The following is a 26,149-nucleotide window of genomic DNA, read 5'->3' as shown; positions in this document are numbered from 1 at the left end:
GTGCTCTAGCTTTTGGCTCCTTTAAGGGACTAGAAGAACTACCTCATCTTCTAGTTGGAAGTTGCTTTATCTTGGAGGTGGTGGTGCGAAGAACCCTTGGTAGTAGGGTGCATCAATTACCTTAAAGACAGCATCAAGGTGTGACTCAACCTCATCAATCAGTGGTTCGTTCGGCTGCTACTTCAAGCTCTTCAAATTTGCTAAAGACGATCTTCATCTCTCAATTGTATTGCGATTCCATCTTTGTATGTTTGAAGAATTTGTAATACAATTATCCCAACAACACTGGTCACGTGTTATTGATCTATTCAAAAACTCGTGGCAGATGGGAGGACACTTTATGGATAGATAGGATATTTTATTCTTATCAAAAAAAAAAAAAAAAAAAAAAAAAAAAAGGGAATTGTTCATGTGTATCTATATATCTATATATCTAGAGGAGTTGATGTAATATCATTAGCGACATTATGTAAAAGAATTGAGGCAAGTTTATTTAAGCTTTCCACAAAAGTTAAATTAATCTATTAAATTGTCCCAACTCAAATTATTTTTTTACTCGTAATCTAAGATTTTTTTTATATGAAGCATAAGGGAATATTATCGTTCCCTTTCTCAAGGAAGGCAAAATCGAATCAATAGTTTAATTAACATAATAATACTCTTATTCATTCATTAAGGTAATAATAAGATGCAGACATAATTAAGCCACGGCCGATACTCAAATGATGTGCAGAAGTTAAACCGATTAAACCACACCTCCATATTCAAACACAAAGTCTGCAAAAACATTGGTTCAAGGGATAAATTCCATCGCAAGTATCCCACACTAGTTGGGTACTTCATTGTACAGGTAAATTGACAATCGTCCTTGCTCGGGCAATCACCTCCATATTTAGTGCTGCATCTCTTTGCATTAACCGGAATCACCATCTTCTCAACTGCAAAATATAATACATAAAAGTCTTTTCAGCAGCTAGCCTTGAATCAATTTGAGCTTGAAACAATGTATCAATGAAATCAAATTGAGCATCAAGTTTTGAAAATCATACCTAAGGTGACAATAGATAGCACGAGAACGAGGTGAAAGAGAGCAGAAAGCTTTGCCATTGTTGCAAGTTAAGTAATTTTTTGTTTGAGAACCATGTTTTCCATCATTATATATGGTCTTGAGGATGCACCAAAAATGTAGGAGCAGAATGGGTCAAGGAACGTTAGTAGGAGTGGGTCAAGAGAGACGTTGGTAGAAGTTGTTACAACTCCTAGCTCCGTTTCTTCAGCTGTTTTTGAATTCAAAATAATGTTGAAGATTTATCTTTTATTGTTAAGCACGTTAAGCACCAGTCCTAGTTATTAGGAGTTAGTTTTTATCTTTCTGTTATATGAAGTTGTTAAATAGGCTTGCTGTATTCGACAATTCAAGGCAGCTACGGTTCCAGTTTTGATTTAATATATTCATTGCCTTCATCGTTCTCTGTTTTCTGCTATCTCTTTGCCAACAAAGTGGGGACTAAGAGAAGAGGCCAAGGGGGTGGGGAGGGAGAGGGTTCAGCCAAGGGGGGGGGGGGAACCATAGAAACATGGGGACTAAGAGAAGAGGCCATAGGGGAGGAGGTGTGGGACCCAATGGGAGAAGTACGGGTGAAGGATTCTCCAAGAGAGTTCAGCTGAGGTGGGGCTCCTTAATTGAGAGAATGTGGGTAGGGTTTCCTACTGAAGGTGGAGGCCCTAAAATGGAGGGAAATGGTGGGGTAGGGGAAGGAGTTACTTCACTGGCAAAGAAAGGAAATACTTTTTTCATCAAATACAACATGTCGATAAATAAGGAGTTTTCTAGTAATAGGATCAAAGCACTTGCATCCTTTATGGCGAGAACTGTATCCTAAAAAGACATGTAGTTCATACCGAAATTCCAGCTTATGTTTGGTATACGATCTCAAACATGGATAACATACACAACCAAAAATCCTCAAAGAGTCATAATCAGAGTTGAACTTAAAACAATTTGAAATATTGAGAGGAATTTTTCAACACCTGAAGTAGGCAAATGATTAATTAGAAAAGATGCAATTTCAAAGGCATGCATCCAAAACTTTTTAAGGCAAGAAGCATGTGCTAATAAAGTCAATTCATTTTCCACAATATGCAGATGACGGCACTCAACAACACCATTCTGCTCATGAAAATAAGGACAATACAACATGTGTTCAATACCATGTTTCTAAAGGAAAGTGAAGACAATTCTATATTCGCCTCCCCAATCACTATGAAAATGCTTAATTCTTTAAGAAAAGAGATTTTCAACAAGCAACTTAATTCTCTTAATAATATCAAATACTTCAGATTTAACAGTCATAGGATAAAACCAAATAAATTTGTTGAAATCATCCACAAGAATTACATAATATCGAAACCCCTCAAGAGACTCCATAGGAGAGGGGGCCCAAACATTAGAAAATATTGCGTCCAAAGGTCCATCAGAACTGATTTTGATGGGCAAAGAGGAAGTTTGTGGCTTTTTCCTTTTTGATAAGCATCACAAAAATAAACAAATTCATCTAAACTAATTGGTAACTCAAAATTGGAAATTAAAATTTTTAACAACTTTGGAGGTACGATACCCTAAACGTGAATGCCAGTTCCAAAAAGAAGTATTTTCTCCAACAAATGATTTGAGAGAGTGATTAGAGCCCAACCAAATTTGCTACAATCCATTTTTAGCTCTGGCCTAAAGAAGACATCTCCCCGTCGTACAATCACATAGAAAATATTGGGATGAAATTCAAATAAAGCATTATGATCCTTAGAGAATTGGGAGACCGATAATTAATTCTTGCAAATAGAGGGCACATGAAGAACAGACATCAGATAGACTGGAGAAGAAGATGTATCAATATTCATGTTACCAATATTATTGGTAGGAAGACCAACACCATTACCAATTTGAACTCGATCTGAATCATAGTAGGGTTGTGCAATATGGAGATTCTAAAGAGCATTGGTGATGTGATGTGTAACGCCAGAGTTAGGGTACCCATTTTCATCTGGAAGAGATGCACTAGAAAGTTTAGAAATATTCATAAATGGAGTTGCATTAAAGGTACCTTGAATGACATGATTGAAACACTTGTAACAATCATTTTCTCTATGTCCAAAACGATCACAAATCTGGCAGATAAGATGATTGCCAGTTTGATTAGATGGCTAATGTGTATGAGAGCCACGACGAGGAGAAAAATGCCCTTTGTAAGGCTGACATGGAGGGCCTAATAGGGGTGGGTTGGATAGTGACCATGTTTTCCGTAGGAGAAGAAGAGTCAACAGTCATTAGTTCATCTCTTAACCAAATTTCTTGAGTCAATAACATGCCTCGTAATTCATCATAGGAGATGGGAGAAATGTGAGTGGTAATGATAGTCACAAAAAAAGAGTATTCAACTCCCAAACCTTTCAAGACATGGAAATAGAGTTCTTCATCATTCACAGGTCGTCCCACAATGGCTAATTGATCAGAAATATTTTTATGTGATGAAGGTAATCATGAATAGGGCTGCAACTAGGCCGGGCTGGGTTGGGCTTTTGCAATCCCAAGCCTAGCCCTATATGGTATAATTTGAGCCCATTCCCGCCCTGGCCCTAGTTCAGGGCCAATGATTACTGTCCCTGGCCCTAAGCCCTACAGGGCCAAGCCAAGCCCATTCCCGCCCTAATTGGCCCTAATTGGGCCGGTCGGGATGGGTTGGCCTCTGATTAGCCTGAGCCCTAATTGGCCTTGTCCCTAGCTTTAATTGGCCATATCTTTGGTCATAAATATCAAATGTAAGACAGGTAGTAATTAAAATACATATTTAAAGTAATTAAATTCTTAAATTCCAAACTCAGAAAATAAAATAGTAAAGATATGAACAAATAATCCAAAACTTATATTCAATATGTATTTAACTATTTATACCCATTTAAATTTTAAAGAAATAGAGAAATCCAAATTTCTAGGGTTTTCTAATTTGCTATTCGATGAAAATTATGGTTATTATATGTAAGCTTGAAGGGAAAAAGAAAAAGATTTATCTCAATTCTCAATTAATTTCTAATTTGTAAGACAATGGTCAAACTTCATTCCAAATTTTCCAATTTGTCTTTCCCCCAAGTTTCTCTCTCTCTCTTTTATTCTGTTTTTTCCTTTGGTTTTCCTCCAATAGCAAAGAGTTAAAATTATTCATGAAATAGAATAAGTAGATAGAAGAATTGTAATTAAATTTAGGCATATTTGAAAGTCAAGTCAATTATAGAGAATGTCACACAAACTCTTTTTTCAAACTTATAAACATCAGAGATTCAGAATTCAAAAGGAATCTGATAAATGAAAATTTTATCTTCAAAGTCAAGAACTTAAGTCGTAGGTAGGTATGTTTTCATTCACAACTGTTCAATAAATTGATATCTTTATTCAATACAAAAAAAATCATATTCAAAACCTTGTTAACAAGTAAATCGAAGATAATTTAGTATTCAACAAAGAAAAAAAATGTATTTTTTTCATAGTTAAAGAAAATGATGTTTTAGTTACAAACATAGCTATATGTTTTTAATAAATTTTTTTGAAATATCACAGTAGATTTGTTAGATATTCATGATGAGAAGTTGGGGTATAGGATTGTTAGATATTAAATCTTTATGTAATAGTTTTTATTATTTATAATATATTATCTCGCCTTAGTCAAAAAAAAAATCAATATTTTATTGAACTAAAAATGACTTTGTTGGAAAAATAAAAATTACCTTAAAAATAATATAAAAAGTGAATTTATAGTCTAATATGATCAAAGTGACTAAATGTCAAAATCAAGACTCATATCAATGTTAGTATGAAGATCAACTTAGAGTCAGGATCAGAGCCAAAATCAAATAGATGCTTATTACATTGGCAATGAGGTTATTATTTTTATTAATTTTCTACAAAACATGATCATGTTTATAAAATTTGACACATGTCAAGTATCCACCCGTATGTATTACAATTAATTCCTCTCCATGTGGGTGGAGGGTCCAAAGTCTTTAGACTCAAATCAAGGTCAGGATCAGGGCTAATATCAGGGCCAAGATCAGGGCTAGGATCAGGGCCAAAATCAAGGCCAGGATCAAGGCCAAAATTAGGGCCAAAATCGAGCACGGGTCAAGGCCAAAAATCGGGGACAGGTGTGGGATGGGGTGGGCGGGCCGAGAGTAATCCCGAGCCCGCCCTTGCCCCTAGTTCGGGGGCGAATATTTTGGCCCTAACCCGCCCTTAGGGCCAAAATCTTTAGCCCAAGCCCTATTCGGGCTCAGAGCGGGCTTAGGGCCGCCAGGGCCAAACTTGCACCCCTAATCATGAATGCTATTGTTACCTCTTCGAATATTTTGGATCTAAAGGCGAAGTTGCATTATGCAAGCGAAAAAGCAAGTTGAATAGATCCACTCAAACTTGGACCAATAACTTGTGCATGAACTGGTTCAATAAGGGAAGAATGTTCTAGCACATCAATAGTTGATCCTGACAATTCCACTTTTGATAATCAGGATTCGGTCGAAAGATCGCAACATCATCTTTATCGGGAATGCCAACTAGTGGGCAAAGAGAAGAGCCATCGACAATCTCAAGTTGTTTGCATGTCTTCAGAAGAGGAATAATCTGAGATCTCCATAACAAATAACTCATCTCATTAAGCTTTGTTAAGAGGAAGCCATTGGAGGAAAACAAATGGGTGGAACCTAGATCTCTGATACCATGTTAAAAGCCATGAGTTACGGTTAGAAAGACACGCTTTTGTGTGATGGAGAGAGACAAAAAATATGGGAGAGAGAGAGAGACTCAATTTTACGTGGTTTGGTTGCTCTCTGTAACCTACGTCCACGGGAATATGATTTGTTTCCTAAGATTGAATGTAGTTCAAATTACATATTTATAGTTACAACTTACAAGAGTCTTGCTCAACATTAATCTTGGACTCTAACTCTAGAGTTTGAATTATATAAGTTATCTATTTGGTATGAACTATGTCTTTTGTGTGTTTGAGTGCAACTTTGAGTATGATCTACTTGTGGATAAGATATAATCTGCCAGAGTCTCTTGAGTAATTGAGTTTGAGTCTCGTTCTTGCACGCATGGAGGTAGTTGAGTTTGAGTGGAGATTTTGAAGCCTTACATGCGTGGACTAGTGGTGGCTAGGGCAACCCTAGATCCCGCTAGGGTTGCTTGTGATTTTCCTGTTTTGCCCTTAAACTGCGAAAGACCATTATTATCCTTAATAGTATGCTAGCATTTTCGTACATATCTCTCTCTTCATGTGAAATTTGAGCTAAAATAAATGATATCACTTTGCCTCATTTTTTTTCTATGTGTTCCACTATGTATCTGTATGTTGTATGTCTTTCTTTCCTTTTGTTAATGATAAATCTATTTGTCATATCCAACACGATTACATGCTTACATGGGGAATAGAAGACACCAAAGAATATAGTGCAATTTGCCATGGTTGCAGACGACTTTATTCTCCAAGGAATAAAAGATTTCTTCACACACACAAAAAGTGAATGAATTTCTACAAAAAAAAGTGAAAAAATAAAGGATTTCACATTCTAGGGGAATTAAAAGGTTCTTTTTTATTGAAAGAATAATGTACCATGATCCCTTCATGTAGTTTCAATGTCACAAGTATACACTCCTTCGATGGAATGTTGATGCAGTTCTAATATCACAACCACACTTTTTCAATTGAATAAAATGATTATGTAATTCTAATAAATAATTATAAATCCATTCAAATTGAATGGTTTGGTAAAAAATTTTTTTTCCTTAGAACTCAGGTTTGCCCAAGGCAGCTTAATTAGGTGTAGCTGACTACATCCTAAGGTGGTAGCTTTACATATAAATTAAATATAAGGCCGGACTTTGCTCGTGGCCTCTAGGGAGCTCTAATTTTGATCTCCTATTTGGAGACATTGTTTTTTTACCAACTGAGCCACTAGTCAAGGTTAAGCTAGGGACACCTTAATTAGGGTTAGGTCATGGTATAAAATTCAACCATGAGGCATAAATGAATATTATCGTTTTCTTTCTCAAGGAAGGCAAAATCAAATCAACAGTTTAATTATCATAATAGTACTCTTATTCATCCATTAGGGTAATTAATAAGATGAGTACATAATTAAGCCATGCTTCCACAAAGTCTGCAAAAACATTGGATGTAGGGATAGATTCCGTCACAATATCCCACACTAGATGGGTACATTGTTGTACAGGTGAGTTGACAGTAGTGAGGGTTCTGGCAATGGCCCACCAATTTATTGAAGCAACTGGCTGAGTTCACCTGCGTCACCATCTTCTCAAGTGCAAAATAATACAAATAAAAGTTTTTTCATCAGCTAACCTTGGATCAATTCGAACTCAAAACAATATATAAATTGAATCCAATTAAGCATCATGTTTCAAAATTCTACCTGAGATAACAATAAATAGCACGAGAAGGAGGTGAACAAAAGGAGAAAGCTTTACCATTTTTGCAAGCTAAGTAATTATTTTTGGTTTGAGAACCATGTTTTCCATGATTATATATAGCCTTCGAATCTTCAGCTTACCTTATATTTTTTCCCATATATCTTAGAGATCTCCCAAGATTTTCTCTGTGATTCCAAAGATTCAAATAGAGCCATTTGTTTACCATGCATGATAGAATCCTTAGCTTTTTATTAGGTTATATATGTACCAAGGGGCAAGGGAACAAATTTTTGGGAAAAGAAAAACTATTTAAGGATCCTTAGGGTGATTACAAGAGAAACATAACTGAAGACTACATTTTATTCCAATATGGGAGCTTTCTTCCTCCTTTTACATTTTTCTCGCATTTCTCATTATCACCTCTGCAGGTGTGTTGCTTAAAATCCTATACTTGATTCAACTACAGAGGTATAAAGAGATTTTAAAAATTGATAATTTTTTAAATACATTCTTTTTTGGTAAATAATTTTTTAAATACAATCATTCCATACATATGTGATGATTTATACGTTTATATTGATCTAGCATTTTGAGAATAGATCCTTATACCTTATGGGCAGCTAGCTTTCAAATTCCTCTTAATGTTCTTAGTGTTTTTAGTTGAAAAGATGATGCTCAACGTAGATGCAGTATCTTGTGACATATTGATAGGGGACTGCCCAAGTGACTCTAATTGCCAGTACCAGTGCTCAATAGAATACCCAAAAAGCAAGGGATATTGTTATAGTCCAATATATCCTTTTACTCAGTGTTTTTGCAAAATTTGTTGATCAAAGAACTTTACTAGATGAAGTTAAATAAGACGACAATGTTATTGTAAATGCAACAATACCTTGTATCTTAATAAAGAAATGATTGGCACCAATAGTTTCATCTTTCCCTTTTCAACTGCAAAAGGAGCCCCCTAGTCATATATGGTGTATGGATCGAGTCTGGATTGCCTCCCTGCCAAGGGAGAACGGATTCATACCCTTTACAATTGACATCCCTAGAAGCTAAGGGTGTCAATCAGTACGGTACCAACTTTGAATATCGAAAACCAAAACCATATCGTACCGAATTTACACGGTATGATATGGTTTTGGTATTTGCAAAAACGGTTCAATAAGGTTTCGGTATTAAATTGGTGCGAAAAAATCGGTTTAAACACGGTATCGAGTGCGGTACAATTTTGGTACGAACAAACTCATGCCACTTTTGTTATTAGTTCATTAAGATCCTAATGAAATTGTGATCAAACAATTGATAGAATCTGATTAACAGAGGCAAAGCAAATAAATTTAATTAACATAGACAAAACAAGTAAATCTAACAAGAGGAGTGAAGGACGAAACAAAACACTGAAACAGGGAAATAGAAATAGGGTAAGGTAAAATGTTTTAATTGTAAAATTATATTTGTATTCCTTAATTTGGTACGGTTTCAATACATACCGTATGAGTCCTACCATACCCTCAAAATTCAGTACATACCAAAATCGAATTTCGAACAGTGCGGTTTTAGATGGCGTGGTTTGCTATGGTTAAACGGTTTCGATACGCAATTAACACCCTTACTAGAATCATGAGAGATTTTAGGGATTTTCATATCTCGTCTGTAATTAAGCATCTAATTGAGACCGTAAGATAATTATCAATCTTAGAGAAGAATTGCAAGGACGAGAATTGTTGAGGATGTAGATTCAAGAAGAACACTATCAACCCTTGGACCAAGAGGATCTGAATTCTATTTTCGCAGGCATAAATATTATTACTTAATAATTTGAGTTGCAGCCTGTTAGATGCCATGAATTAGGGTTAGAAAGAGACGTTTTTGAGTGATGAGAGAGGGAAAACATTGGGGGGGGGGGGGGGGGAGAGAGAGAGAGAGAGAGAAATTTATGTGGTTCGATTGATCTCTGCAACCTACATCCACGGGAATGTGATTTGCTTCCTTGAGTTTTACTATAGTACAACTTGCATATATATAGATACAAGAGTTCTTGTTCAACAATAGTCTAGGACTCTTGTTCTAGAGTTTGATTTACACAGGTTGGTTTTTAGGGTTTTACATAGATTGGGTTTCCGTGTGTCCGAATGCAACTCGAGTCCGGTCTAGTTGTTGAGATGATGTAACCTTTTGCAGATCTTGAGGTGTTTGAGATGAAGTAAAATTGTTGAAGAGATAACAATAACCTGAAGAAGTTAATTAGGCCAGGACTTTAGATGTGCTTCCAGTAGAGTCCTTCACAGATGGAGGAGTGATGATGGCTAGGGCAACTCTAGATTCAGCTAGGGTTGGATGAGATGGTTCGATCTTATTTGTTGAGGGCAAAAAACCATTATTATCCTTAACACGACAATTCCCATTTTTTAAAAGTTTTTTGTTCCCATTATTTTTTTAGTACTTTATGCCCATGGACCAAATTAAGTTCTACATTTGATAGCGAATCTTAAAAAATGTTATCTGTACCTTCTTTGGGTAAGAGAAATGTTATTTATACTTGTTGAATGCCTGATGCAGCAAAAATAATGGAGACATATGCTAATACGCTATCAACTAATTAAGACAAAAAAGGTTATTTCCATTCCTTGGCTTTAGGAATTATGCTCTCCGGTTGCCTAGGCTGTTTCGTGGTTTTTTTTCTTTTTCCTTTCTGTCTTTTTCATTCTTTCGTTTAATGGAATTTTTTTACCAAAAAAAAAAGGTTATCTAGAGGAAAATGTACTCGGATGTGATATTGCGAGCGTATCTTTGAATCTGGATTGTGTAGGTCCTACGCCATAAGGCATGGATCCTAATCTTGAGTGTAACAAATAGATTCATTAATTTGTCTTTTTTTCTTTTCTTCTTGGGTAGATAAAAGAGGGGATGTAGTAGTGGTGACCTTGCATCCCTTGCTATGTAATGTTTGGCTTTCAAAGTCGACCTATGCAAGCATTAGCCCTATAAACTACCAGCATAAGCACTAACTCCACTAGCTAGTCCCAAAGGAGGCCTAATATAATCCACAAAAGCTGGTATTGGTCCCATGCCTTGGCCAAAAGAGCACACAACTGCTGAAGGAGGTGATCCAGATTCTGTTGCCCACCCCAATTATGTGGTTTTGAAGAATCAGGGGATCACATGGTTCTCCCATGATGGAAAGGTGATCCAGATTCTGGTGCATGATGTTCCTACAAGAAATCATTTTTTAAACTTATTATTCAAAACCAAATTGAATTCATTGAAAGTTGCCAAGGTAGCATGATTGGGTCCGGGCATGATCGCAACATCGTATACCTAATCGAGTATCTAGACCAATCAACACATTCTCTTGCATGCTTCAAAAGGTTTTTTAAGATTAATCAAGCTCAAATAGAAAAGTATTCATAATTCTTTTTCCAAGATAGATTTTCATACATGACTGTACAGACATAGGAAAAAAAATCCTCTATTGTGTACAACGATACAACACCACGATACAGCACATATATACTAAACAGAAGGCTGAAATTAGACGACCGAATGTTTAGTGAAATCCCATCTTAGTGACCCGTTTAAAAAAGTCTGGTTTTTTTTTATCAACTAGACTTTCATATCCTTCCCAGCAAATTTTTCACAGTAATATTGGTAATAGTAGATTATATAACCTATATCTTGAGGTTCTTAAAGAGTCTGCCCCTTCAACAACTAGACTTTCGTATCCTTCTCAGCAAATTTTTTACAGTAATATTTGTAACTAGTAGATTACATTTTGCATAGGAAAGAAAATTTCACTTAGGTTCTGACAAATTAATGAATCCATTTGTTACATTCGAGTGGGATCCATGCCCTAAGGCGTAGCACCCACATGATCCAGATTCAGAGATACGCTTGCAAGATCACGTCCTAGTATTTTTTCCTCTAGATAATTTTTTCTGTCTTTAAGTTGATAGCATCTGTCCCATTATCTTTGCTGCCTCAGGCATTCCATAAGTATAGACAATTAACATTTCTGAAGAATCGTTATCACAAGCAGAACTCAATTGGGTCCATGGGCACAAAGTACGAAAAAATGATTGGAGCAAAAACACTTGAAGAAAACAGAATTCGGATCATCACTCCCAACGGGGAGCGACGATTTTTCCACCACAAAAACCGTGGGGCACACATCTGAAAAATAAAAAAAATAATAAATAATAAAATAATAAAAAAAAACTCTCATCACCACCCCTGGGCCCTCCTGTTTTTTGTGGTGGTAAGTCGTTGGGGAGTACAAAGGACGGGGTCGCTGATCCGGACTCAAGAAAACAAGCTTGTGGACAGATGACGCATGACTGATTGGTATTCACACCGGTCACGTGTTATTGATCTATTCAAAAACTCGTGGCAGATGGGAGGACACTGTTTATGGATGGATAGGATATTTTATTCTTATCAAAAAAAAAAAAAAAAAAAAAAAAAAAGGTAATTGTTCATGTGTATCTATATATCTATATATCTAGAGGAGTTGATGTAATATCATTAGCGACATTATGTAAAAGAATTGAGGCAAGTTTATTTAAGCTTTCCACAAAAGTTAAATTAATCTATTAAATTGTCCCAACTCAAATTATTTTTTTACTCGTCATCTAAGATTTTTTTTTATATGTAGCATAAGGAATAATATCGTTCCCTTTCTTAAGGAAGGCAAAATCGAATCAATAAGTTAATTAGCATACTAATACTCTTATTCATTCATTAAGGTAATAATAAGATGCAGACATAATTAAGCCACGGCCGATACTTAAATGATGTGCAGTACACAACACTGAAGTTGAACCGATTAAACCACACCTCCATATTCAAACACAAAGTCTGCAAAAACATTGGTTCAAGGGATAAATTCCATCGCAAGATCCCACACTAGTTGGGTACTTCATTGTACAGGTAAATTGACAATCGTCCTTGCTCGGGCAATCACCTCCATATTTAGTGCTGCATCTCTTTGCATTAACCGGAATCACCATCTTCTCAACTGCAAAATATAATACATAAAAGTTTTTTCAGCAGCTAGCCTTGAATCAATTTGAGCTTGAAACAATGTATCAATGAAATCAAATTGAGCATCAAGTTTTGAAAATCATACCTAAGGTGACAATAGATAGCACGAGAACGAGGTGAAAGAGAGCAGAAAGCTTTGCCATTGTTGCAAGTTAAGTAATTTTTTGTTTGAGAACCATGTTTTCCATCATTATATATGGTCTTGAGGATGCACCAAAAATGTAGGAGCAGAATGGGTCAAGGAACGTTAGTAGGAGTGGGTCAAGAGAGACGTTGGTAGAAGTTGTTACAACTCCTAGCTCCGTTTCTTCAGCTGTTTTTTGAATTCAAAATAATGCTGAAGATTTATCTTTTATTGTTAATCACGTTAAGCACCAGTCCTAGTTATTAGGAGTTAGTTTTTATCTTTCTGTTATATGAAGTTGTTAAATAGGCTTGCTGTATTCGACAATTCAAGGCATCTACGGTTCCAGTTTTGATTTAATATATTCATTGCCTTCATCGTTCTCTGTTTTCTGCTATCTCTTTGCCAACAAAGTGGGGACTAAGAGAAGAGGCCAAGGGGGGGGGGGGGGGGGGGTGGGAGGGGGGGGGGGGAACCATAGAAACGTGGGGACTAAGAGAAGAGGCCATAGGGGAGGAGGTGTGGGACCCAATGGGAGAAGTACGGGTGAAGGATTCTCCAAGAGAGTTCAGCTGAGGTGGGGCTCCTTAATTGAGAGAATGTGGGTAGGGTTTCCTACTGAAGGTGGAGGCCCTAAAATGGAGGGAAATGGTGGGGTAGGGGAAGGAGTTACCTCACTGGCAAAGAAAGGAAATATTTTTTTCATCAAATACAACATGTCGATAAATAAGGAGTTTTCTAGTAATAGGATCAAAGCACTTGCATCCTTTATGGCGAGAACTGGATCCTAAAAAGACATGTAGTTCATACCGAATTCTCAGCTTATGTTTGGTATACGATCTCAAACATGGATAACATACACAAACCAAAAATCCTCAAAGAGTCATAATCAAAGTTGAACTTAAAACAATTTGAAATATTGAGAGGAATTTTTCAACACTGAAGTAGGCAAATGATTAATTAGAAAAGATGCAATTTCAAAGGCATGCATCCAAAACTTTGCTAAGGCAAGAAGCATGTGCTAATAAAGTCAATTCATTTTCCACAATGTGCGGATGACGGCACTCAACAACACCATTCTGCTCATGAAAATAAGGACAATACAACATGTGTTCAATACCATGTTTCTAAAGGAAAGTGAAGACAAATTCTATATTCCCCGCCCCCCAATCACTATGAAAATGCTTAATTCTTTAAGAAAAGAGATTTTCAACAAGCAACTTAATTCTCTTAAAAATATCAAATACTTCGGATTAACAAATCATAGGATAAAACCAAATAAATTTGTTGAAATCATCCACAAGAATTACATAATATCGAAACCCCTCAAGAGACTCCATAGGAGAGGGGGCCCAAACATTAGAAAATATTGCGTCCAAAGGTCCATCGAACCGATTTTGATGGGCAAAGAGGAAGTTTGTGGCTTTTTCCTTTTTGATAAGCATCACAAAAATAAACAAATTCATCTAAACTAATTGGTAACTCAAAATTGGAAATTAAATTTTTTAACAACTTTGGAGGTACGATACCCTAAACGTGAATGCCAGTTCCAAAAGGAAGTATTTTCTCCAACAAATGATTTGAGAGAGTGATTAGAGCCCAACCAAATTTGATACAATCCATTTTTATCTCTGGCCTAAAGAAGACATCTCCCCGTCGTACGATCACATAGAAAATATTGGGATGAAATTCAAATAAAGCATTATGATCCTTAGAGAATTGGGAGACCGATAATTAATTCTTGCAAATAGAGGGCACATGAAGAACAGACATCAGATAGACTGGAGAAGAAGATGTATCAATATTCATGTTACCAATATTATTGGTAGGAAGACCAACACCATTACCAATTTGAACTCAATCTGAATCATAGTAGGGTTGTGCAATATGGAGATTCTAAAGAGCATTGGTGATGTGATGTGTAACGCCAGAGTTAGGGTACCAATTTTCATCTGGAAGAGATGCACTAGAAAGTTTAGAAATATTCATAAATGGAGTTGCATTAAAGGTACCTTGAATGACATGATTGAAACACTTGTAACAGTCATTTTCTCTATGTCCAAAACGATCACAAATCTGGCAGATAAGATGATTGCCAGTTTGATTAGATGGCTAATGTGTATAAGAGCCACGACGAGGAGAAAAATGCCCTTTGTAAGGCTGACGTGGAGGGCCTAATAGGGGTGGGTTGGATAGTGACCATGTTTTCCGTAGGAGAAGAAGAGTCAACAGTCATTAGTTCATCTCTTAACCAAATTTCTTGAGTCAATAACATGCCTCGTAATTCATCATAGGAGATGGGAGAAATGTGAGTGGTAATGATAGTCACAAAAAAGAGTATTCAACTCCCAAACCTTTCAAGACATGGAGATAGAGTTCTTCATCATTCACGGTGTCGTCCCACAATGGCTAATTGATCAGAAATATTTTTATGTGATGAAGGTAATCATGAATAGGGCTGCAACTAGGCCGGGCTGGGTCGGGCTTTTGCAATCCCAAGCCCAGCCCTATATGGTATAATTTGAGCCCATTCCCGCCCTGGCCCTAGTTCAGGGCCAATGATTACTGTCCCTGGCCCTAAGCCCTATAGGGCCAAGCCAAGCCCATTCCCGCCCTAATTGGCCCTAATTGGGCCGGTCGGGATGGGTTGGCCCTGATTAGCCCAGCCCTCCAATTGGCCTTGTCCCTAGCTTTAATTGGCCATATCTTTGGTCATAAATATCAAATGTAAGACAGGTAGTAATTAAAATACATATTTAAAGTAATTAAATTCTTAAATTCCAAACTCAGAAAATAAAATAGTAAAGATATGAACAAATAATCCAAAACTTATATTCAATATGTATTTAACTATTTATACCCATTTAAATTTTAAAGAAATAGAGAAATCCAAATTTCTAGGGTTTTCTAATTTGCTATTCGATGAAAATTATGGTTATTATATGTAAGCTCGAAGGGAAAAAAGAAAAAGATTTATCTCAATTCTCAATTAATTTCTAATTTGTAAGACAATGGTCAAACTTCATTCCAAATTTTCCAATTTGTCTTTCCCCCAAGTTTCTCTCTCTCCTTTATTCTGTTTTTTCCTTTGGTTTTCCTCCAATAGCAAAGAGTTAAAATTATTCATGAAATAGAATAAGTAGATAGAAGAATTGTAATTAAATTTAGGCATATTTGAAAGTCAAGTCAATTATAGAGAATGTCACACAAACTCTTTTTTCAAACTTATAAACATCAGAGATTCAGAATTCAAAAGGAATCTGATAAATGAAAATTTTATCTTCAAAGTCAAGAACTTAAGTCGTAGGTAGGTATGTTTTCATTCACAACTGTTCAATAAATTGATATCTTTATTCAATACAAAAAAATTCATATTCAAAACCTTGTTAACAAGTAAATCGAGGATAATTTAGTATTCAACAAAGAAAAAAAATGTATTTTTTTCATAGTTAAAGAAAATGATGTTTTAGTTACAAACATAGCTATATGTTTTTAATAAATTTTTTTGAAATATCACAGTAGATTTGTTAGATATTCATGATGAGAAGTTGGGGTATAGGTTTGTTAGATATTAAATCTTTATGTAATAGTTTTTATTATTTATAATATATTATCTCGCCTTAGTCAAAAAAAAAAAAAAATCAATATTTTATTGAACTAAAAATGACTTTGTTGGAAAAATAAAAATTACCTTAAAAATAATATAAAAAGTGAATTTATAGTCTAATATGATCAAAGTGACTAAATGTCAAAATCAAGACTCATATCAATGTTAGTATGAAGATCAACTTAGAGTCAGGATCAGAGCCAAAATCAAATAGATGCTTATTACATTGGCAATGAGGTTATTATTTTTATTAATTTTCTACAAAACATGATCATGTTTATAAAATTTGACACATGTCAAGTATCCACCCGTATGTATTACAATTAATTCCTCTCCATGTGGGTGGAGGGTCCAAAGTCTTTAGACTCAAATCAAGGTCAGGATCAGGGCTAATATCAGGGCCAAGATCAGGGCTAGGATCAGGGCCAAAATCAAGGCCAGGATCAAGGCCAAAATTAGGGCCAAAATCAGAGCCTGGGTCAAGGCCAAAAATCAGGGACAGGCTGGGATGGGCTGGGCGGGCCAGAGAGTAATCCCAGGCCCGCCCTTGGCCCTAGTTCAGGGCCAGAATATTTTGGCCCTAACCCGCCCTTAGGGCCAAAATCTTTAGCCCAAGCCCTATTCGGGCTCAGAGCGGGCTTAGGGCGGGTTAGGGCCGCCAGGGCCAAACTTGCACCCCTAATCATGAATGCTATTGTTACCTCTTCGAATATTTTGGATCTAAAGGCGAAGTTGCATTATGCAAGCGAAAGAGCAAGTTGAATAGATCCACTCAAACTTGGACCAATAACTTGTGCATGAACTGGTTCAATAAGGGAAGAATGTTCTAGCACATCAATAGTTGATCCTGACAATTCCACTTTTGATAATCAGGATTCGGTCGAAAGATCGCAACATCATCTTTATCGGGAATGCCAACTAGTGGGCAAAGAGAAGAGCCATCGACAATCTCAAGTTGTTTGCATGTCTTCAGAAGAGGAATAATTTGAGATCTCCATAACAAATAACTCATCTCATTAAGCTTTGTTAAGAGGAAGCCATTGGAGGAAAACAAATGGGTGGAACCTAGATCTCTGATACCATGTTAAAAGCCATGAGTTACGGTTAGAAAGACACGCTTTTGTGTGATGGAGAGAGACAAAAAATATGGGAGAGAGAGAGACTCAATTTTACGTGGTTTGGTTGCTCTCTGTAACCTACGTCCACGGGAATATGATTTGTTTCCTAAGATTGAATGTAGTTCAAATTACATATTTATAGTTACAACTTACAAGAGTCTTGCTCAACATTAATCTTGGACTCTAACTCTAGAGTTTGAATTATTCAAGTTATCTATTTGGTATGAACTATGTCTTTTGTGTGTTTGAGTGCAACTTTGAGTATGATCTACTTGTGGATAAGATATAATCTGCCAGAGTCTCTTGAGTAATTGAGTTTGAGTCTCGTTCTTGCACGCATGGAGGTAGTTGAGTTTGAGTGGAGATTTTGAAGCCTTACATGCGTGGACTAGTGGTGGCTAGGGCAACCCTAGATCCCGCTAGGGTTGCTTGTGATTTTCCTGTTTTGCCCTTAAACTGCGAAAGACCATTATTATCCTTAATAGTATGCTAGCATTTTCGTACATATCTCTCTCTTCATGTGAAATTTGAGCTAAAATAAATGATATCACTTTGCCTCATTTTTTTTCTATGTGTTCCACTATGTATCTGTATGTTGTATCTCTTTCTTTCCTTTTGTTAATGATAAATCTATTTGTCATATCCAACACGATTACATGCTTACATGGGGAATAGAAGGCACCAAAGAATATAGTGCAATTTGCCATGGTTGCAGACGACTTTATTCTCCAAGGAATAAAAGATTTCTTCACACACACAAAAAGTGAATGAATTTCTACAAAAAAAAAAAAAAAAAAGTGAAAGAATAAAGGATTTCACATTCTAGGGGAATTAAAAGGTTCTTTTTTATTGAAAGAATAATGCACCATGATCCCTTCATGTAGTTTCAATGTCACAAGTATACACTCCTTCGATGGAATGTTGATGCAGTTCTAATATCACAACCACACTTTTTCAATTGAATAAAATGATTATGTAATTCTAATAAATAATTATAAATCCATTCAAATTGAATGGTTTGGTAAAATTTTTTTTTCTTTAGAACTCAGGTTTGCCCTAGGCAGCTTAATTAGGTGTAGCTGACTACATCCTAAGGTGGTAGCTTTACATATAAATTAAATATAAGGCCGGACTTTGCTCGTGGCCTCTAGGGAGTTCTAATTTTGATCTCCTATTTGGAGACGTCGTTTTTTTACCAACTGAGCCACTAGTCAAGGTTAAGCTAGGGACACCTTAATTAGGGTTAGGTCATGGTATAAAATTCAACCATGAGGCATAAATGAATATTATCGTTTTCTTTCTCAAGGAAGGCAAAATCAAATCAACAGTTTAATTATCATAATAGTACTCTTATTCATCCATTAGGGTAATTAATAAGATGAGTACATAATTAAGCCATGCTTCCACAAAGTCTGCAAAAACATTGGATGTAGGGATAGATTCCGTCACAATATCCCACACTAGATGGGTACATTGTTGTACAGGTGAGTTGACAGTAGTGAGGGTTCTGGCAATGGCCCACCAATTTATTGAAGCAACTGGCTGAGTTCACCTGCGTCACCATCTTCTCAACTGCAAAATAATACAAATAAAAGTTTTTTCATCAGCTAACCTTGGATCAATTCGAACTCAGAAACAATATATAAATTGAATCCAATTAAGCATCATGTTTCAAAATTCTACCTGAGATAACAATAAATAGCACGAGAAGGAGGTGAAAAAAAGGAGAAAGCTTTGCCATTGTTGCAAGCTAAGTAATTATTTTTGGTTTGAGAACCATGTTTTCCATCATTATATATAGCCTTTGAATCTTCAGCTTACCTTAGATTTTTCCCCATATATCTTAGAGATCTCCCGAGATTTTCTCTGTGATTCCAAAGATTCAAATAGAGCCATTTGTTTACCATGCATGATAGAATCCTTAGCTTTTTATTAGATTATATATGTACCAAGGGGCAAGGGAACAAATTTTTGGGAAAAGAAAAATTATTTAAGGATCCTTAGGGTGATTACAAGAGAAACATAACTGAAGACTACATTTTATTCCAATATGGGAGCTTTCTTCCTCCTTTTACATTTTTCTCGCATTTCTCATTGTCACCTCTGCAGGTGTGTTGCTTAAAATCCTATACTTGATTCAACTACAGAGGTATTAAGAGATTTAAAAAATTGATAATTTTTTAAATACATTCTTTTTTGGTAAATAATTTTTTAAATACAATCATTCCATACATATGTGATGATTTATACGTTTATATTGATCTAGCATTTTGAGAGTAGATTCTTATACCTTATGGGCAGCTAGCTTTCAAATTCCTCTTAATGTTCTTAGTGTTTTTAGTTGAAAAGATGATGCTCAACGTAGATGCAGTATCTTGTGACATATTGATAGGGGACTGCTGCCAGTACCAGTGCTCAATAGAATACCCAAAAAGCAAGGGATATTGTTATAGCCCAATATATCCTTTTACTCAGTGTTTTTGCAAAATTTGTTGATCAAAGAACTTTACTAGATGAAGTTAAATAAGACGACAATGTTATTGTAAATGCAACAATACCTTGTATCTTAATAAAGAAATGATTGGCACCAATAGTTTCATCTTTCCCTTTTCAACTGCAAAAGGAGCCCAGTCATATATGGTGTATGGATCGAGTCTGGATTGCCTCCCTGCCAAGGGAGAACGGATTCATACCCTTTACAATTGACATCCCTAGAAGCTAAGGGTGTCAATCAAGACGCAACCGGTAATTCAAGACGGTACCAACTTTGAATATCGAAAACTAAAACCATATCGTACCGAATTTACACGGTATGATATGGTTTTGGTATTTGCAAAAATGGTTCAATAAAGTTTCGGTATTAAATTGGTGCGAAAAAATTGTTTTAAACACGGTATCGAGTGCGGTACAATTTTGGTACGAACAAACCCATGCCACTTTTTTTATTAGTTCATTAAGATCCTAATGAAATTGTGATCAAACAATTGATAGAATCTGATTAACAGAGGCAAAGCAAATAAATTTAATTAACATAGACAAAACAAGTAAATCTAAGAAGAGGAGTGAAGGACGAAACGAAACACTGAAACAAGGAAATAGAAATAGGGTAAGGTAAAATGTTTTAATTGTAAAATTATATTTATATTCCTTATTTGGTACGGTTTCAATACATACCGTATGAGTCTTACCATACCCTCAAAATTCAGTACATACCAAAATCGAATTTCGAACAGTTTTAGATGGCGTGGTTTGGTATGGTTAAACGGTTTCGATACGCAATTAACACCCTTACTAGAATCATGAGAGATTTTAGGGATTTTCAGATCTCGTCTGTAATTAAGCATCTAATTGAGACCGTAAGATAATTAGATGCCATGTTATCACAATCTTAGAGAAGAATTGCAAGGACAAGAATTGTTGAGGATGTAGATTCAAGAAGAACACTATCAACCCTTGGACCAAGAGGATCTAAATTCTATTTTCACAGGCATAAATATTATTAGTTAATAATTTGAGTTGCAGCCTGTTAGATGCCATGAATTAGGGTTAGAAAGAGACGTTTTTGAGTGATGAGAGAGAGAAAACATGGGGGGGGGGGGGAGAGAGAGAGAGAAAATTTATGTGGTTCGATTGATCTCTGCAACCTACATCCACGGGAATGTGATTTGCTTCCTTGAGTTTTACTATAGTACAACTTGCATACATATAGATACAAGAGTTCTTGTTCAACAATAGTCTAGGACTCTTGTTCTAGAGTTTGATTTACACAGGGTTGGTTTTAGGGTTTTACATAGATTGGGTTTCCTGTGTGTCTGAATGCAACTCTGAGTCTGGTCTAGTTGTTGAGATGATGTAACCTTTTGCAGATCTTGAGGTGTTTGAGATGAAGTCAAATTGTTGAAGAGATAACAATAACCTGAAGAAGTTAATTAGGCCAGGACTTTAGATGTGCTTCTAGTAGAGTCCTTCACACATGGAAGAGTGATGATGGCTAGGGCAACTCTAGATTCAGCTAGGGTTGGATGAGATGGTTCGATCTTATTTGTTGAGGGCAAAAAACCATTATTATCCTTAACACGACAATTCCCATTTTTTAAAAGTTTTTTGTTCCCATTATTTTTTTAGTACTTTATGCCCATGGACCAAATTAAGTTCTACATTTGATAGCGAATCTTAAAAAATGTTATATGTACCTTCTTTGGGTAAGAGAAATGTTATTTATACTTGTTGAATGCCTGAGGCAGCTAAAATAATGGAGACATGCTAATACGCTATCAACTAATTAAGACAAAAAAAAGGTTATTTCCATTCCTTGGCTTCAGGAATTATGCTCTCCGGTTGCCTAGGCTGTTTCGCGGTTTTTTTTTTCTTTTTCCTTTCTATCTTTTTCTTTCTTTCGTTTAATGGAATTCTTTTACAAAAAAAAAAATAGGTTATCTAGAGGAAAATGTACTCGGATGTGATATTGCGAGCGTATCTTTGAATCTTGATTGTGTAGGTCCTACGCCATAAGGCATGGATCCTAATCTTGAGTGTAACAAATAGATTCATTAATTTGTCTTTTTTTTCTTTTCTTCTTGGGTAGATAAAAGAGGTGATGCAGTAGTGGTGACCTTGCATCCCCTGCTATGCAATGTTTGGTTTTCAAAGTCGACCTATGCAAGCATTAGCCCTATGAACTACCAGCATAAGCACTAACTCCACTAGCTAGTCCCACAGGAGGCCTAATATAATCCACAAAAGCTGGTATTGGTCCCATGTCTTGGCCAAAAAAGCACACAACTGCTGAAGGAGGTGATCCAGATTCTGTTGCCCACCCCAATTATGTGGTTTTGAAGAATCAGGGGATCAAATGGGTCTCCCACGATGGGAAGGTGATCCAGATTCTGGTGCATGATGTTCCTACAAGAAAACATTTTTTAAACTTATTATTCAAAACCAAATTGAACTCATTGAAAGTTGCCAAGGTGGCATGATTGGATCCGGGCATGATCGCAACATCGTATACCTGATCGAGTATCTAGACCAATCGACACATTCTCTTGCATGCTTCAAAAGGTTTTTTTGAGATTAATCAAGCTTGAATAGAAAAATATTCATAATTCTTTTTCCAAGATAGATCTTCATACATGACTGTATAGACATAGGAAAAAAAATCCTCTATTGTGTACAACGATACAACACCACGATACAGCACGTATATACTAAACAGAAGGCTGAAATTAGAAGACCGAATGTTTAGTGAAATCCCATCTTAGTGACCCGTTTAAAAAAATCTGGTTTTTTTTATCGACTAGACTTTCATATCCTTCCCAGCAAATTTTTCACAGTAATACTGGTAATAGTAGATTATATAACCTATATCTTGAGGTTCTTAAAGAGTCTGCCCCTTCAACAACTAGACTTTCGTATCCTTCTCAGCAAATTTTTTACAGTAATATTTGTAACTAGTAGATTACATTTTGCATAGGAAAGAAAATTTCACTTTGGTTCTGACAAATTAATGAATCCATTTGTTACATTCGAGTGGGATCCATGCCCTAAGGCGTAGCACCCACACGATCCAGATTCAGAGATACGCTTGCAAGATCACGTCCTAGTATTTTTTCCTCTAGATAACTTTTTCTGTCTTTAAGTTGATAGCATCTGTCCCATTATCTTTGCTCCCTCAGGCATTCCATAAGTATAGACAATTAACATTTCTGAAGAATCGTTATCACAAGCAGAACTCAATTGGGTCCATGGGCACAAAGTACCAAAAAATGATTGGAGCAAAAACACTTGAAGAAAACAGAATTCGGATCATCACTCCCGATGGGGAGCGACGGTTTTTCCACCACAAAAACCATGGGGCACACATCTGAAAAATAAAAAAAATAAAAAATAATAAAATAAAAAAAAAAAAAACTCTCATCACCACCCCTGGTCCCTCCTGTTTTTTGTGGTGGTAAGCCGTCCGGGAGTACAAAGGCCGGGGTCGCTGATCCGGACTCAAGAAAACAGGCTTGTGGACAGATGACGCATGACTGATTGGTATTCACACCGGTCACGTGTTATTGATCTATTCAAAAACTCGTGGCAGATGGGAGGACACTGTTTATGGATAGATAGGATATTTTATTCTTATCAGAAAAAAAAAAAAAAAAAAAAAAAAAAAAAAAAAAAAGGGAATTGTTCATGTGTATCTATATATCTATATATCTAGAGGAGTTGATGTAATATCATTAGCGACATTATGTAAAAGAATTGAGGCAAGTTTATTTAAGCTTTCCACAAAAGTTAAATTAATCTATTAAATTGTCCCAACTCAAATTATTTTTTTACTCGTAATCTAAGATTTTTTTTATATGAAGCATAAGGAATATTATCGTTCCCTTTCTCAAGGAAGGCAAAATCGAATCAATAGTTTAATTAACATAATAATACTCTTATTCATTCATTAAGGTAATAATAAGATGCAAACATAATTAAGCCACGGCCGATACTCAAATGATGTGCAGAAGTTGAACCGATTAAACCACACCTCCATATTCAAACACAAAGTCTGCAAAAACATTGGTTCAAGGGATAAATTCCATCGCAGTATCCCACACTAGTTGGGTACTTCATTGTACAGGTAAATTGACAATCGTCCTTGCTCGGGCAATCACCTCCATATTTAGTGCTGCATCTCTTTGCATTAACCGGAATCACCATCTTCTCAACTGCAAAATATAATACATAAAAGTTTTTTCAGCAGCTAGCCTTGAATCAATTTGAGCTTGAAACAATGTATCAATGAAATCAAATTGAGCATCAAGTTTTGAAAATCATACCTAAGGTGACAATAGATAGCACGAGAATGAGGTGAAAGAGAGCAGAAAGCTTTGCCATTGTTGCAAGTTAAGTAATTTTTTGTTTGAGAACCATGTTTTCCATCATTATATATGGTCTTGAGGATGCACCAAAAATGTAGGAGCAGAATGGGTCAAGGAACGTTAGTAGGAGTGGGTCAAGAGAGACGTTGGTAGAAGTTGTTACAACTCCTAGCTCCGTTTCTTCAGCTGTTTTTTGAATTCAAAATAATGCTGAAGATTTATCTTTTATTGTTAAGCACGTTAAGCACCAGTCCTAGTTATTAGGAGTTAGTTTTTATCTTTCTGTTATATGAAGTTGTTAAATAGGCTTGCTGTATTCGACAATTCAAGGCATCTACGGTTCCAGTTTTGATTTAATATATTCATTGCCTTCATCGTTCTCTGTTTTCTGCTATCTCTTTGCCAACAAAGTGGGGACTAAGAGAAGAGGCCAAGGGGGTGGGGAGGGAGAGGGTTCAGCCAAGGGGGTGGGGGGAACCATAGAAACGTGGGGACTAAGAGAAGAGGCCATAGGGGAGGAGGTGTGGGACCCAATGGGAGAAGTACGGGTGAAGGATTCTCCAAGAGAGTTCAGCTGAGGTGGGGCTCCTTAATTGAGAGAATGTGGGTAGGGTTTCCTACTGAAGGTGGAGGCCCTAAAATGGAGGGAAATGGTGGGGTAGGGGAAGGAGTTACCTCACTGGCAAAGAAAGGAAATACTTTTTTCATCAAATACAACATGTCGATAAATAAGGAGTTTTCTAGTATTAGGATCAAAGCACTTGCATCCTTTATGGCGAGAACTGTATCCTAAAAACACATGTAGTTCATACCGAAATTCCAGCTTATGTTTGGTATACGATCTCAAACATGGATAACATACACAACCAAAAATCCTCAAAGAGTCATAATCAGGTTGAACTTAAAACAATTTGAAATATTGAGAGGAATTTTTCAACACTGAAGTAGGCAAATGATTAATTAGAAAAGATGCAATTTCAAAGGCATGCATCCAAAACTTTTTAAGGCAAGAAGCATGTGCTAATAAAGTCAATTCATTTTCCACAATGTGCAGATGACGGCACTCAACAACACCATTCTGCTCATGAAAATAAGGACAATACAACATGTGTTCAATACCATGTTTCTAAAGGAAAGTGAAGACAAATTCTATATTCGCCTCCCCAATCACTATGAAAATGCTTAATTCTTTAAGAAAAGAGATTTTCAACAAGCAACTTAATTCTCTTAATAATATCAAATACTTCAGATTTAACAGTCATAGGATAAAACCAAATAAATTTGTTGAAATCATCCACAAGAATTACATAATATCGAAACCCCTCAAGAGACTCCATAGGAGAGGGGGCCCAAACATTAGAAAATATTGCGTCCAAAGGTCCATCAGAACTGATTTTGATGGGCAAAGAGGAAGTTTGTGGCTTTTTCCTTTTTGATAAGCATCACAAAAATAAACAAATTCATCTAAACTAATTGGTAACTCAAAATTGGAAATTAAATTTTTTAACAACTTTGGAGGTACGATACCCTAAACGTGAATGCCAGTTCCAAAAGGAAGTATTTTCTCCAACAAATGATTTGAGAGAGTGATTAGAGCCCAACCAAATTTGATACAATCCATTTTTATCTCTGGCCTAAAGAAGACATCTCCCCGTCGTACGATCACATAGAAAATATTGGGATGAAATTCAAATAAAGCATTATGATCCTTAGAGAATTGGGAGACCGATAATTAATTCTTGCAAATAGAGGGCACATGAAGAACAGACATCAGATAGACTGGAGAAGAAGATGTATCAATATTCATGTTACCAATATTATTGGTAGGAAGACCAACACCATTACCAATTTGAACTCAATCTGAATCATAGTAGGGTTGTGCAATATGGAGATTCTAAAGAGCATTGGTGATGTGATGTGTAACGCCAG

This window comes from Hakea prostrata, chromosome 5, assembly GCF_041222555.1.
Source record: "Hakea prostrata isolate BN-2017 chromosome 5, UWA_Hpros_2, whole genome shotgun sequence".
In the NCBI taxonomy this organism is placed as follows: domain Eukaryota; kingdom Viridiplantae; phylum Streptophyta; class Magnoliopsida; order Proteales; family Proteaceae; genus Hakea; species Hakea prostrata.
Note: the sequence above shows the minus strand (reverse complement) of the source record.